Source organism: Haliotis cracherodii, unplaced genomic scaffold (genome assembly GCF_022045235.1).
Source record: "Haliotis cracherodii isolate W230 unplaced genomic scaffold, xgHalCrac1.p SCAF_22, whole genome shotgun sequence".
Lineage (NCBI taxonomy): Eukaryota > Metazoa > Mollusca > Gastropoda > Lepetellida > Haliotidae > Haliotis > Haliotis cracherodii.
Genome location: NW_027266278.1, coordinates 4,174,335 through 4,188,781, shown reverse-complemented (window position 1 = coordinate 4,188,781; position 14,447 = coordinate 4,174,335). Strand labels below are relative to the sequence as shown.

The 14,447-nt window shown below is 49.0% G+C and overlaps 1 pseudogene; it reads right to left on the bottom strand.

Annotated features, from left to right (window-relative positions):
- The window catches only part of LOC139471206 (multidrug resistance-associated protein 1-like), a 63,482-nt pseudogene that overhangs the window by 38,397 nt on the left and 10,638 nt on the right, over nucleotides 1-14,447 (bottom strand).

Sequence of the window (14,447 nt, the reverse complement as noted above, 5' to 3'; positions counted from 1 at the left end):
CCATTTCATTACAATGATTACATATGTTTATCTAAATGTGTAGATTCGTGAAAAATGAAACAGATGAAAAACATATGCAATATCTTGAATGGACTTAGTAAGATGTGACGCATCGTCACATGGGGCTGGCCTGTGGTAGAGGTACTGTGCTGACCCATTCGTGACCAACTCGTCTTAATCCGGGACAAGCCGAATAGTGACTCGTGCCCCTCTCATGGCCATTTTGGCGATCGGGTTCCGTCTTAGCGCAAACAGGCATACCTAAAACAATTGTCAACTCGTTGCCTAATGGTTAACATATATTTCCCCATATATTATATATATTTCAGATGCAATTTAAAGCACATCGGGACATGCGGAATTATACAGTATGATTGAACACATGTAACTGTGTCTTGGGTATATTTTTAGATGCAAGACGTATGTAAAATCAAGAAATATTTCTGAGGGATTCTTTGACGAAGAACTTGAAATCATGCGCGCATTCTGATTGGTTTGTCGTATTTTCGCATATAACATTCATCGATTACGGAAAGGGGCGAGTGGTGACGAATGGTGCTGCCCGCATGGAACTCTGGGTAGGAGAGTGCACCTTGCCACCCGTGGCCATCATGGTACTTGCCTTCTTGTACAGGGTGGCCATGAGGGTTGTCCTGATCCTCATCCCCAGGGTCATCGCGTAGTGGAAGTGCTGGTGGTAGAAGCAGGACTGGACGAAGGCGACCACGAGCAGCCCCAGGGACAGGACATACCCCTTCCAAGGGTAGTCGGCGGCCCCCAGCTCGATGTGGGCGATCAGGGCGCTGCGAACAGAGTGAGTGAGGGACTGGATGAGTGAGCGTGTGACAGAATGGGTGAGTGAATGTTTGACTAAGTGAGTGGATGAGTGAATGTTTGACTGAGTGAGTGAAGGAGTGGATGAGTGAATGTTTGAGAAAACCGAAAAGCGAGTGTTTGACTGAGTGAGTGAAGGAGTGGATGAGTGAATGCTTGACTGAGTGAGTGAAGGAGTGGATGAGTGAATGTTTGACTGAGTGAGTGAAGGATTGGATGAGTGAATGTTTGAGAAAACGGAAAAGCGAGTGTTTGACTGAGTGAGAGAAGGAGTGGATGAGTGAATGTTTGACTGAGTGAGTGACGGAGTGGATGAGTGAATGTTTGACTGAGTGAGTGGATGAGTGAATGTTTGACTGAGTGAGTGAAGGAGTGGATGAGTGAATGTTTCAGAAAACGGAAAAGCGAGTGTTTGACTGAGTGAGTGAAGGAGTGGATGAGTGAATGTTTGACTGTGTGAGTGAAGGAGTGGATGAGTGAATGTTTGAGAAAACGGGGAAAACGGAAAAGCGAGTGTTTGACTGAGTGAGTGAAGGAGTGGATGGGTGAATGTTTGAGAAAACGGAAAAGCGAGTGTTTGACTGAGTGAGTGAAGGAGTGGATGAGTGATTGTTTGACTGAGTGAGTGAAGGATTGGATGAGTGAATGTTTGACTGAGTGAGTGGATGAGTGAATGTTTGACTGAGTGAGTGAAGGAGTGGATGAGTGAATGTTTGAGAAAACGGAAAAGCGAGTGTTTGACTGAGTGAGAGAAGGAGTGGATGAGTGAATGTTTGACTGAGTGAGTGAAGGAGTGGATGAGTGAATGTTTGACTGAGTGAGTGGATGAGTGAATGTTTGACTGAGTGAGTGAAGGAGTGGATGAGTGAATGTTTGAGAAAACGGAAAAGCGAGTGTTTGACTGAGTGAGTGAAGAAGTGGATGAGTGAATGTTTGACTGTGTGAGTGAAGGAGTTGATGAGTGAATGTTTGACTGAGTGAGTGAAGGAGTGGATGAGTGAATGTTTGAGAAAACGGAAAAGCGAGTGTTTGACTGAGTGAGTGAAGGAGTGGATGAGTGAATGTTTGACTGTGTGAGTGAAGGAGTGGATGAGTGAATGTTTGAGAAAACGGGGAAAACGGAAAAGCGAGTGTTTGACTGAGTGAGTGAAGGAGTGGATGAGTGAATGTTTGAGAAAACGGAAAAGCGAGTGTTTGACTGAGTGAGTGAAGGAGTGGATGAGTGAATGTTTGACTGTGTGAGTGAAGGAGTGGATGAGTGAATGTTTGACTGAGTGAGTGGGTGAAGGAGTGGATGAGTGAGCGTTTGAGAGAATCGATGAGTCAATATTTGATTGAGGGAGTGGAAGAATGGATGAGGGAATGTTTGAGTGCGTGAGAGAGTACATGACTATGTGTCTGTGTGTGTTAGAGAGAGAGAGAGAGAGAGAGAGAGAGAGAGAGAGAGAGAGAGAGAGAGAGAGAGAGAGAGAGAGAGAGAGAGAGAGAGGAAATATATGGTTAATGGTTGAAGTTGGCAGTCACCCCATATTTCCAAACGATAAGAGAGAATAGGATCTATCTATTGTGTCAAAGATTTTAAAGAAACATTTATGAGAACAGTCGCTAAAATGTTCAAACGTTTGTAACATTCCCAATAATATCTTTTTAGCTGCAATACACATATGTCGGTTCCTTGATCATGTATTCGAAAATATTACACCAAAAACAAAATATTAGCTGTGTGTTGCGAAATGAGAAAAATCAAGAGATGACTTTATAAGTGACTTACAATAACTGGTTATAAGATTCAGTACAAAAACTCACCAAATAATGCATAAAATGGACGCTTTGTAAGCAAATAAGCCAGGGATAAATATAGTTTCAGTGAGTCACACATGTTTCCCGACATCATCCTTATGTAAGATAACAACAATAGGCAGTGTGTTTCGTAACAAGCGCGTGGTTCGTAACGCGGTATGCTTCCTTATTCATACCCACCAACCGCGCAATTTCCGGATCATTATTAACCTATTCATTTCAATACAGAGAAAAAGAGTGACATATAAATAAAATAAGCCTGCGATAAATAGAATTACAGACATAGAGCAGTCTGCACAGGGGACAGTAAGTGCACCGTCCCGCCCCACCCACACACACCCGCCACCACATCCCACCGCGTACCTACACTGCATGAATAAGGTCAGATCTTGTTTACACTCTTTTATGTAAGCAAAAAATCCGATATTTATTATTCATTATATAACTCTATTTATATAACTTTACTTGTGAAATATGGAGAGTATTTCAACATTGTATTTGAACGTCTTGCTATCTCATAGCTCTTTGCGGCGACTATGCTTGCGTAAGAGGCGACTAACAGGATCGGGTGGTCACACTTGCTAACTTGGGGGATGCATGTGAGAGGGTGGTTGGTAGATGAGAGGGTGGTTGGTAGATGAGAGGGTGGTTGGTAGATGAGAGGGTGGTTGGTAGATGAGAGGGTGGTTGGTAGGTGAGAGGGTGGTTGGTAGGTGACAGGGTGGTTGATAGATGAGAGGGTGGTTGGTAGGTGAGAGGGTGGTTGGTAGGTGAGAGGGTGGTTGGTAGGTGAGAGGGTGGTTGGTAGATGAGAGGGTGGTTGGTAGGTGAGAGGGTGGTTGGTAGATGAGAGGGTGGTTGGTAGGTCAGAGGGTGGTTGGGAGGTGAGAGGGTGGTTGGTAGGTGAGAGGGTGGTTGGTAGATGAGAGGGTGGTTGGTAGATGAGAGGGTAGTTGGTAGGTGAGAGGGTGGTTGGTAGGTGAGAGGGTGGTTGGTAGGTGAGAGGGTGGTTGGTAGGTGATAAGGTGGATTGGTAGGTGAGAGGGTGGTTGGTAGGTGAGAGGGTGGTTGGTAGATGAGAGGGTGGTTGGTAGGTGAGAGGGTGGTTGGTAGGTGAGAGGGTGGTTGGTAGATGAGAGGGTGGTTGGTAGGTGAGAGGGTGGTTGGTAGGTGATAAGGTGGGTTGGTAGGTGAGAGGGCGGTTGGTAGGTGAGAGGGTGGTAGGTGATAAGGTGGGTTGGTAGGTGAGAGGGCGGTTGGTAGGTGAGAGGGTGGTAGGTGATAAGGTGGGTTGGTAGGTGAGAGAGTGGTTGGTAGGTGAGAGGGTGGTTGGTAGGTGATAAGGTGGGTTGGTAGATGAGAGGGTGGTTGGTAGGTGAGAGGGCGGTTGGTAGGTGAGAGGGTGGTTGGTAGGTGATAAGGTGGGTTGGTAGGTGAGAGAGTGGTTGGTAGGTGAGAGGGTGGTTGGTAGGTGAGAGGGTGGTTGGTAGATGAGAGGGTGGTTGGTAGGTGAGAGGGTGGTTGGTAGGTGAGAGGGTGGTTGGTAGATGAGAGGGTGGTTGGTAGGTGATAAGGTGGGTTGGTAGGTGAGAGAGTGGTTGGTAGGTGAGAGGGTGGTTGGTAGGTGAGAGGGTGGTTGGTAGGTGATAAGGTGGGTTGGTAGGTGAGAGAGTGGTTGGTAGGTGAGAGGGTGGTTGGTAGGTGAGAGGGTGGTTGGTAGGTGATAAGGTGGGTTGGTAGGTGAGAGGGTGGTTGGTAGATGAGAGGGTGGTTGGTAGGTGAGAGGGTGGTTGGTAGATGAGAGGGTGGTTGGTAGGTGAGAGGGTGGTTGGTAGGTGAGAGGGTGGTTGGTAGATGAGAGGGTGGTTGGTAGGTGATAAGGTGGGTTGGTAGGTGAGAGAGTGGTTGGTAGGTGAGAGGGTGGTTGGTAGGTGAGAGGGTGGTTGGTAGGTGATAAGGTGGGTTGGTAGGTGAGAGGGTGGTTGGTAGATGAGAGGGTGGTTGGTAGGTGATAAGGTGGGTTGGTAGGTGAGAGAGTGGTTGGTAGGTGAGAGGGTGGTTGGTAGGTGAGAGGGTGGTTGGTAGGTGATAAGGTGGGTTGGTAGGTGAGAGAGTGGTTGGTAGGTGAGAGGGTGGTTGGTAGGTGAGAGGGTGGTTGGTAGGTGATAAGGTGGGTTGGTAGGTGAGAGAGTGGTTGGTAGGTGAGAGGGTGGTTGGTAGGTGAGAGGGTGGTTGGTAGATGAGAGGGTGGTTGGTAGGTGAGAGGGTGGTTGGTAGGTGAGAGGGTGGTTGGTAGATGAGAGGGTGGTTGGTAGGTGATAAGGTGGGTTGGTAGGTGAGAGAGTGGTTGGTAGGTGAGAGGGTGGTTGGTAGGTGAGAGGGTGGTTGGTAGGTGATAAGGTGGGTTGGTAGGTGAGAGGGTGGTTGGTAGATGAGAGGGTGGTTGGTAGGTGAGAGGGTGGTTGGTAGATGAGAGGGTGGTTGGTAGGTGAGAGAGTGGTTGGTAGATGAGAGGGTGGTTGGTAGGTGAGAGGGTGGTTGGTAGGTGATAAGGTGGGTTGGTTGGTGAGAGAGTGGTTGGTAGGTGAGAGGGTGGTTGGTAGGTGAGAGGGTGGTTGGTAGATGAGAGGGTGGTTGGTAGGTGAGAGGGTGGTTGGTAGGTGATAGGGTGGTTGGTAGGTGAGAGGGTGGTTGGTAGGTGAGAGGGTGGTTGGTAGGTGAGAGGGTGGTTGGTAGGTGAGAGGGTGGTTGGTAGATGAGAGGGTGGTTGGTAGATGAGAGGGTGGTTGGTAGTTGAGAGGGTGGTTGGTAGGTGAGAGGGTGGTTGGTAGTTGAGAGGGTGGTTGGTAGATGAGAGGGTGGTTGGTAGTTGAGAGGGTGGTTGGTAGTTGAGAGGGTGGTTGGTAGATGAGAGGGTGGTTGGTAGTTGAGAGGGCGGTTGGTAGGTGAGAGGGTGGTTGGTAGATGAGAGGGTGGTTGGTAGATGAGAGGGTGGTTGGTAGGTGAGAGGGTGGTTGGTAGGTGAGAGGGTGGTTGGTAGGTGAGAGGGTGGTTGGTAGATGAGAGGGTGGTTGGTAGGTGAGAGGGTGGTTGGTAGGTGAGAGGGCGGTTGGTAGATGAGAGGGTGGTTGGTAGGTGAGAGGGTGATGCATGTGAGAGGGTGGTTGGTAGATGAGAGGGTGGTTGGTAGATGAGAGGGTGGTTGGTAGGTGATAAGGTGGGTTGGTAGGTGAGAGAGTGGTTGGTAGGTGAGAGGGTGGTTGGTAGGTGAGAGAGTGGTTGGTAGGTGAGAGAGTGGTTGGTAGATGAGAGGGTGGTTGGTAGGTGAGAGGGTGGTTGGTAGGTGAGAGGGTGGTTGGTAGGTGAGAGGGTGGTTGGTAGATGAGAGGGTGGTTGGTAGGTGAGAGGACGGTTGGTAGGTGATAAGGTGGGTTGGTAGGTGAGAGGGTGGTTGGTAGATGAGAGGATGGTTGGTAGGTGAGAGGGTGGTTGGTAGGTGATAAGGTGGGTTGGTTGGTGAGAGAGTGGTTGGTAGGTGAGAGGGTGGTTGGTAGGTGAGAGGGTGGTTGGTAGATGAGAGGGTGGTTGGTAGGTGAGAGGGCGGTTGGTAGATGAGAGGGTGGTTGGTAGATGAGAGGGTGGTTGGTAGGTGATAAGGTGGGTTGGTAGGTGAGAGGGTGGTTGGTAGGTGAGAGGGTGGTTGGTAGATGAGAGGATGGTTGGTAGGTGAGAGGGTGGTTGGTAGGTGATAAGGTGGGTTGGTAGGTGAGAGGGTGGTTGGTAGGTGAGAGGGTGGTTGGTAGATGAGAGGGTGGTTGGTAGGTGAGAGGGTGGTTGGTAGATGAGAGGGTGGTTGGTAGGTGAGAGGGTGGTTGGTAGATGAGAGGGTGGTTGGTAGGTGAGAGGGTGGTTGGTAGATGAGAGGGTGGTTGGTAGATGAGAGGGTGGTTGGTAGATGAGAGGGTGGTTTGTAGGTGATAAGGTGGGTTGGTAGGTGAGAGGACGGTTGGTAGGTCCGTGGTCTTGTGGTAGAGCGTCCGCACGGAGAGCGGAAGGTCCGGGGTTCGATTCCCGGCCGCGTCATACCAAAAGACGTTAAAAGATGGTACTTGTTGTTACCCTGTCTGGCGCTCGGCATTAAGGGGCTAAACTAAGGACTGGTCGGTTCGGAGTCCGTATACTGTGTCTGAGTGGGGTATTCATGTAAAACTACGGCATGGTATCTCAGTGGGCTAGCACTATAAATCGGCATCAGTCCGGACTAGTACAAGCAGCCACACACACGCGTGCATGCACGTCGCTATATAAGTGCAATAATCTTGGACGCGACGTTAAACCCAATTTCACCTCACCTCACCTCACCACACTTGTACAACAGTCTCCGTAGAACAGGCGGTAGCTCGAAAGGCCACAAATCAAGAGGTCCGTATCACGCGGAGGTCTGAAATTCTAAGAGTTCTTAAATGTGTTTTTGCGTGTGACTAATACTATTCTCTAAAACTGGAAACTTACAGTCACAGAACAGGGTTGGCGGGTAGTTGGGAAGCGGTGGGTTGGTGGGTAGTTGGGTAGCGGTGGGTTGGCGGGTAGTTGGGAAGCGGTGGGTTGGTGGGTAGTTGGGAAGCGGTGGGTTGGCGGGTAGTTGGGAAGCGGTGGGTTGGCGGGTAGTTGGGAAGCGGTGGGTTGGCAGGTAGTTGGGAAGCGGTGGGTTGGTGGGTAGTTGGGTAGTTGGGAAGCGGTGGGTTGGCGGGTAGTTGGGTAGAGGTGGGTTGGCGGGTAGTTGGGAAGCGGTGGGTTGGCGGGTAGTTGGGTAGCGGTCGGTTGGCGGGTAGTTGGGTAGCGGTGGGTTGGCGGTGGGTTGGCGGGTAGTTGGGAAGCGGTCTGTTGGCGGGTAGTTGGTGGGTAGTTGGGAAGCGGTGGATTGGTGGGTAGTTGGGAAGCGGTGGGTTGGGGCGGGTAGTTGGTGGGTAGTTGGGAAGTGGTGGATTGGTGGGTAGTTGGGAGGCGGTGGATTGGTGGGTAGTTGGGAAGCGGTGGGTTGGCGGGTAGTTGGGTAGCGGTGGGTTGGCGGGTAGTTGGGTAGCGGTGGGTTGGCGGGTAGTTGGGAAGCGGTGGGTTGGCGGGTAGTTGGGAAGCGGTGGGTTGGCGGGTAGTTGGGAAGCGGTGGGTTGGCGGGTAGTTGGGAAGCGGTGGGTTGGCGGGTAGTTGGGAACCGGTGGGTTGGCGGGTAGTTGGTGGGCAGTTGGGAAGCGGTGGATAGGTGGGTAGTTGGGAAACAGTGGGTTGGCGGTGGGTTGGCGGGTAGTTGGGAAGCGGTCTGTTGGCGGGTAGTTGGTGGGTAGTTGGGAAGCGGTGGATTGGTGGGTAGTTGGGAAGCGGTGGGTTGGCGGGTAGTTGGTGGGTAGTTGGGAAGCGGTGGATTGGTGGGTAGTTGGGAGGCGGTGGGTTGGCGGGTAGTTGGGAAACAGTGGGTTGGCGGTGGGTTGGCGGGTAGTTGGGAAGCGGTCTGTTGGCGGGTAGTTGGTGGGTAGTTGGGAAGCGGTGGATTGGTGGGTAGTTGGGAGGCGGTGGGTTGGCGGGTAGTTGGTGGGTAGTTGGGAAGCGGTGGATTGGTGGGTAGTTGGGAGGCGGTGGGTTTGCGGGTAGTTGGGAAGCGGTGGGTTGGCGGGTAGTTGGGTAGCGGTGGGTTGGCGGGTAGTTGGGAAGCAGTGGGTTGGTGGGTAGTTGGGTAGCGGTGGGTTGGTGGGTAGTTTGGTATCAGTGGGTCTGTTTGTAAATAATTGGTGACGACTTGATACACACATACCTCAGCAGTAGAGGAGACACAAACTGCAACACATCCGACACGGCTTTACAGCAGTACGACTTGAGGAGGACGGGATAGAACGTCCTGAAGAGGACGCGGGACAGCGAGGGCCACTTCTGTTGGGCACCGTCCGTCACGCCCTGGTGGTTGCGCAGGCGCCCGGAAGAAAGTAGGGGCCATCGCTCCTCAGAGCCGGAAGAACTTGACGGGAAACTACCCAATGAGCCTGACTTGTGCGCGGAGGATGAAATGGACCTGGAACCCAAATAAATTCATATTCTGAACGCAAGGAAGAGAACTTATGGATGTCATCTTCTTTATCAATATGATGTTTGTTTGTTTGTTTGTTTGTTGTTTTACGCTGCACTCAGCAATATTCCAGCTATATGACGGCGGTCTGTAAATAATCGAGTCTAGACCAGAAAATCCAGTCATTGACATCATGAGCATCGATCCCTGCAATTGAGATACGATAACATGCATCAACCAAGTCAGCGAGCCTGAATGCTATGAGGCAGAGAGCATGTATATGTGCCAGGAAGAACAACAAAAGTAATAAGATAACAAAGGTGGAAACTTAACAAGGGAAGCCAGCGGAAACTTAATAGCACTTATTCGTATATACTCCGAAAGGTTGTGTTCCTCATAATAAAGAAGTTGACATCCATAAATTCTCTTCCTTTTGTGTATCACCTATAATTCACCCATTCAAAGAATTGAACATATTAATTATTTATTACACTTATTCTCCTCATCATTAAACATTAACATGGTGAAATCTTCCACTGAATGCTTTGGGCAAACTTTAACATGCTCTTTAATTAAAACTAAATATATAATTTGAAACACAGAAATATGATGTTATCCACTTAAGTGGATAGAGTGGAAATGTCTTGGACCCGACGTGGCGCTTACTTCTGCTGTTCTTCTCTCCAGACAGCCTCGAACTGGGGCAGCACGCGGTGACACTGGTCACGTGGGTGCAAGTCCCAGAGGTCTCCTCCATCTAGCGGCTTCCGGAAGCCCAGCACAATCAGTCTGCAAACAGACGAGGAGAGCCGGCGTATGAGTACACACAGTAAATATGTGTTCAGAATGTAAACACATACAAGATATGTTTAGATCGGAACATGTTTAGAAATGTGTTTAAATCCTAAATCAGAACACACTTTTGGTAAACACTTTTAGGGTCTAAACACATGAAACGAGTCTCACAGCCAAACAGCACCTAAACACAGCATGCCCATGATCTAAACATGCTTAGAATTTTAACATGTTAGGAATTTAAATATGTTTAGTGTTTAAACATGTTAGAATTTAAACACGTTAACACATGTTTAGAATGTAAACGGTACAAAAAGATACATTTTTTGGGTCATTTTCGTTTTACGAAGGCCCCAGCGGGGATTTTTGAAAGATCTCAGTGAGTGAGTGGAGTTTCCGACCAATTGAACAATTGTTTGGCTTGATGTGTTTGCACGTTAGGCAGCTAGTGGACTTTAACACTTCGGTGGAATAAACAACCAGGCGTATGGTGCTGTTAAACCAAGAATAATAATCAGCTCGAATATTGGATTCGAACACACCACCAGCGAATCCTTGCTATTGTGTTAGTCTCTGTTCATTGTATATCTGCTACTAAACCCCGGCTACCCACGCACCCACTCAGTCATCAATATATCTACAATTAGCCCAAGGCTACCCACTCTACGACCATCAATATATCTACCCTTAGCACCAGGCTACCCACTCACCGACCATCAATATATCTACCCTTAGCACCAGGCTACCCACTCACCGACCATCAATATATCTACTATTAGCTCCAGGCTACCCACCCTCCGACCATCAATATATCTACCATTAGCACCAGGCTACCCACCCACCGACCATCAATATATCTACCCTTAGCACCAGGCTACCCACTCACCGACCATCAATATATCTACAAATAGCACCAGGCTACCCACTCACCGACCATCAATATATCTACCCTTAGCACCAGGCTACCCACTCACCGACCATCAATATATCTACCCTTAGCACCAGGTTACCCAACCATCAATTCATCTACTATTAGCTCCAATCCAGATTCTGAATCAGGCCTGAACGACAGTTGGCCCAGTGATAAATATAACGGCGCCCCATTGTCCAGCCATCGAGCCCTGATCTTGACCTCAGGCAGACCGAACACCCTGCCGCCCTGTGCCCCGGTGCCCTCGATGCCAGACTTATCAGTAAGCCCACCAGTGACCGGGCATTTATAACGTCGAGACCCCTCACCTGTCTGTGACCACGGTCCGAGGTCTTTCTTAGGAGAAAGTGAAGTAAATGGGGTTTAACGTCGCGTTCAAGGTTATTGCACTGATATACCAGGCCGCATGCATACCCCACACAGAAGCTGTATACTAATTCCGAGCCGACCAGTCCGTGTTTTAGCCCCTTAATGCCGAGCGCCAGACAGGGTAACAACAAGTACCATCTTTTGACGTATTTTTGTATCATGCGGACGGGATCGAACCTGAACCTTCCGCTCTCCTGGCAGACGTACTACCACTTGACCACGGAGGCGGCCAGCTGTTGAAGTAGTAGTAGTAGTAGTAGTAGTAGTCCTCGTCGTCGTCGTCGTAATGGTGTTGTTTGTTTGTTATTTAACGCCGCACTCGGCAATTTTCCAGCTATATGACGGCGGTAGTACTAATAGTCACATTAGTAACAGCAATAATAATTGTAGTAGTCGTAGTAGTAGCAGTAGTAGTAGTAGCTGATAGTCACAATAGTAACAGCAATACTAATTGTAGTAGTAGTAGTAGTAGTAGTAGTAGTAGTAGTAGTAGTAGTAGTAGTAGTAGTAGCAGCAGCAGCAGCACTATAGTACATATAGTAGTAGAGGTTGATTGCATTAGTATCACATCATTGCGTTGATTTTAGGATTAAGATGTCTTGGAAGGAATGGGCGATTCTGTTCTACTCACTTCGTCATCCACCAGAACAGGATCCGGGAGATAAACGATGCTTTCACTTCCGGACACTGTGGCTGAAATAGAAATCTAACACATTCTCAAAATGCACCTTTTATGATAGCCACACAGACACAGAAACACAGACACAGACACAGACACACAGACACAGACACAGACACACACAAACACACACATGCACGCACGCACGCACGCACGCACGCACGCACGCACACACGCACGCACGCACACATACAATACACGCATCACTTCCCACATCGTTGTAACTGAAAAACTGTTCAAGCCGACGTCACACCGACACACCGACGTCACCCCCCCCCCCCCCCCCCCCCCCCGCACCTCCCCTCACTGTCATCATCTTCTACACGTTGTTTGTCATCTATGAAACCGGCTGGACTCCGGTTGTAAACCGTTAATTAATGTCGTCACCATTACTCAAGGCCATGCTAGCTTGTTTGTTTGTGTGTTTGTTTGTGTGTGTGTGTGTTTGTTTGTTTGTTTGTTTGTTGTTTAACCTCGCACTCAGCAATATTACAAATATGACGGCGATCTGTAGATAATCGAGTCTGGACCAGACAATCCAGTGATTGACATCATGAGCATCGATCAACGAAATTGGGATACGATGGCATGCATCAACCAAGATCACACGATCCCGTTAGTCGCCTCTTACGACAAGCATGGGTTGCTGAAAACCAATTCTAGTCTGGATCGTCACGGGGTCCTCAAGGCCATGGCACAGAGTGACCTCCGTTAGTGTACCCCGGCGACAGTCCTACTGAAGCTCACCGTCGCATAGTCGTATTCGTTGAAGTTGTGAGTCTTCTCCGCGAAGCAGTGCAGGATGAGCTGGAGGATGACAAGGGGGGTACTGCAGGAGGAACGCGTAGAACAGGAACGGCTGGGTGGTGTACACCTGTAACAAACACATGCATCCTCATCAATACAGGGCACCCTCGTTACCACAGGGCCACAGGCCATTCTCGTCACTACAGCGCATCCTCGTCACTACAGGACAACCTCGTCACTACAGCGCATCCTCGTCACTGCAGGACAACCTCGTCACTACAGGGCATCCTCGTCACTACAGGACAACCTCATCACTACAGGACAACCTCGTCACTACAGGACAACCTCGTCACTACAGTACAACCTCGTCACTACAGGGCATCCTCGTCACTGCAGGACAACCTCGTCACTACAGGACAACCTCGTCACTACATGACATCCTCGTCATTACAGGACAACCTCGTCACTACATGGCATCCTCGTCACTGCAGGAATAACCTCGTCACTACAGGACAACCTCGTCACTACAGGGCAACCTCGTCACTCCAGGGCATCCTCGTCACTACAGGGCAACCTCGTCACTCCAGGGCATCCTCGTCACTGCAGGACATCCTCGTCACTACAGGACACCCCCGTCACTACAGGGCAACCTCGTCACTACAGGGCATCCTCGTAACTACAGGGAAACCTCGGCACTCAGGACATCCTCGGCACTACAGGGCAACCTCGTCGCTACAGGGCAACCTCTTCACTACAGGACAACCTCGTCACTACAGGGCATCCTCGTCACTACAGGGCAACCTCGTCACTACAGCGCATCCTCGTCACTACAGGGCAACCTCGTCACTACAGGACAACCTTGTCACTAAAGGGCAACCTCGGCAACTACAGTGATTCGTGAACTGGAACGCTAGTCTCAGGAACAACGAGGGATCATCTTTAATAACCACTTTTCAGTGCTCTTCGCATGTAAATAACCATTGCCATCTTGAATATGCCGGGGCGGTCGGGTAGTCCAGTGGTTACGCCGAAGACCCGGGTTCGATTACCGACATGGGTACAATGTGTGAAGCCCATTTTTCTGGTGTCACCCGCCGTGATATTGCTGGAATATTGCTAAAAGCGGCGTAAAACCATACTCACTCATTCACTTGAATATGCCAACTGTGTAAAAAGTGGATTGAAAATTGAATCCAACCTTCCTGGCTATTGCTACAGTGACTTGAGACTTCATTTTTTACCAAAGTGTTCTATTTTCTGAATAAGGGTATCATGTGATTGTTCTCATCGAAAGACAAGACTTGACACATTCTCTTACATAGAATGAATGGTTTCGTGAACTGGAACACTACCGTCCAGAACAACAAGGGCTCATCTTTAATAACCACTTTTCAGTGCTCTTCGCATGAAAATAAACATTGCCATCTTGCATGTATGCTTAATGGTGAAGCGTTCGCTCGTCACGCCTTCTTCGGTGTGACGAGCGAACGCTTTTACCACTAGGCTACCTGACCGCCCAGGAAAAAAGTGAAAAATAATACAGAACCCGTGGACGAAGTCTTTGATAGGCATTTAGAAGTTGGAACAACATGAATACAGTCTCAGTCTTTTTATGGATAACCGCTTTAGTTCTTTAAAACAACGTTTCAGAGCTACTTAGTGCTCTTTCATCAGTTGAATAAAAGGACAAGAAGCCCTGAAACTTCGTTAATAAAAATAAAAGAAGTTGTTATCCATAAAATATGTGTCATGTACTCGGGCTCGTAGGCGTTTAGCATGTTGGTATGGTACCCACAGATCATAGATAAAGGATCATAAGCGAGCTGAATATTGGATTCGAACCAATGATCTGCGGATCCGGGAGCGGCTATTGGAGTTTAGATGACGTCTTAGATGACAGGACCAGCAGTGCCGATGCTATTCAGAAGTTCGTGAATTAAACATATCTACAGATAATATAAAACTTCAACGCAAGAGAGTAATTAGTCTCGATTATCTTGATTAAATTCCACTTGACCCAAAAGGAATTAAAATAACATGAATGGATCGTTAAAAATCAGTGATGACACCAGGTGTTCGCGAAAAGGGCAAGTCTGTCCTGCCCGACCTGAAGCATCTGCTACTCGCACAATTTACATACAAAAAGTAAATGTTTGTTTGTTGCCTGGCGCCGCACCTACAGTACTCTTGCCATAAGACGGCGACCTGTAAAGAATCGAGGCTGGACCAGACAATCC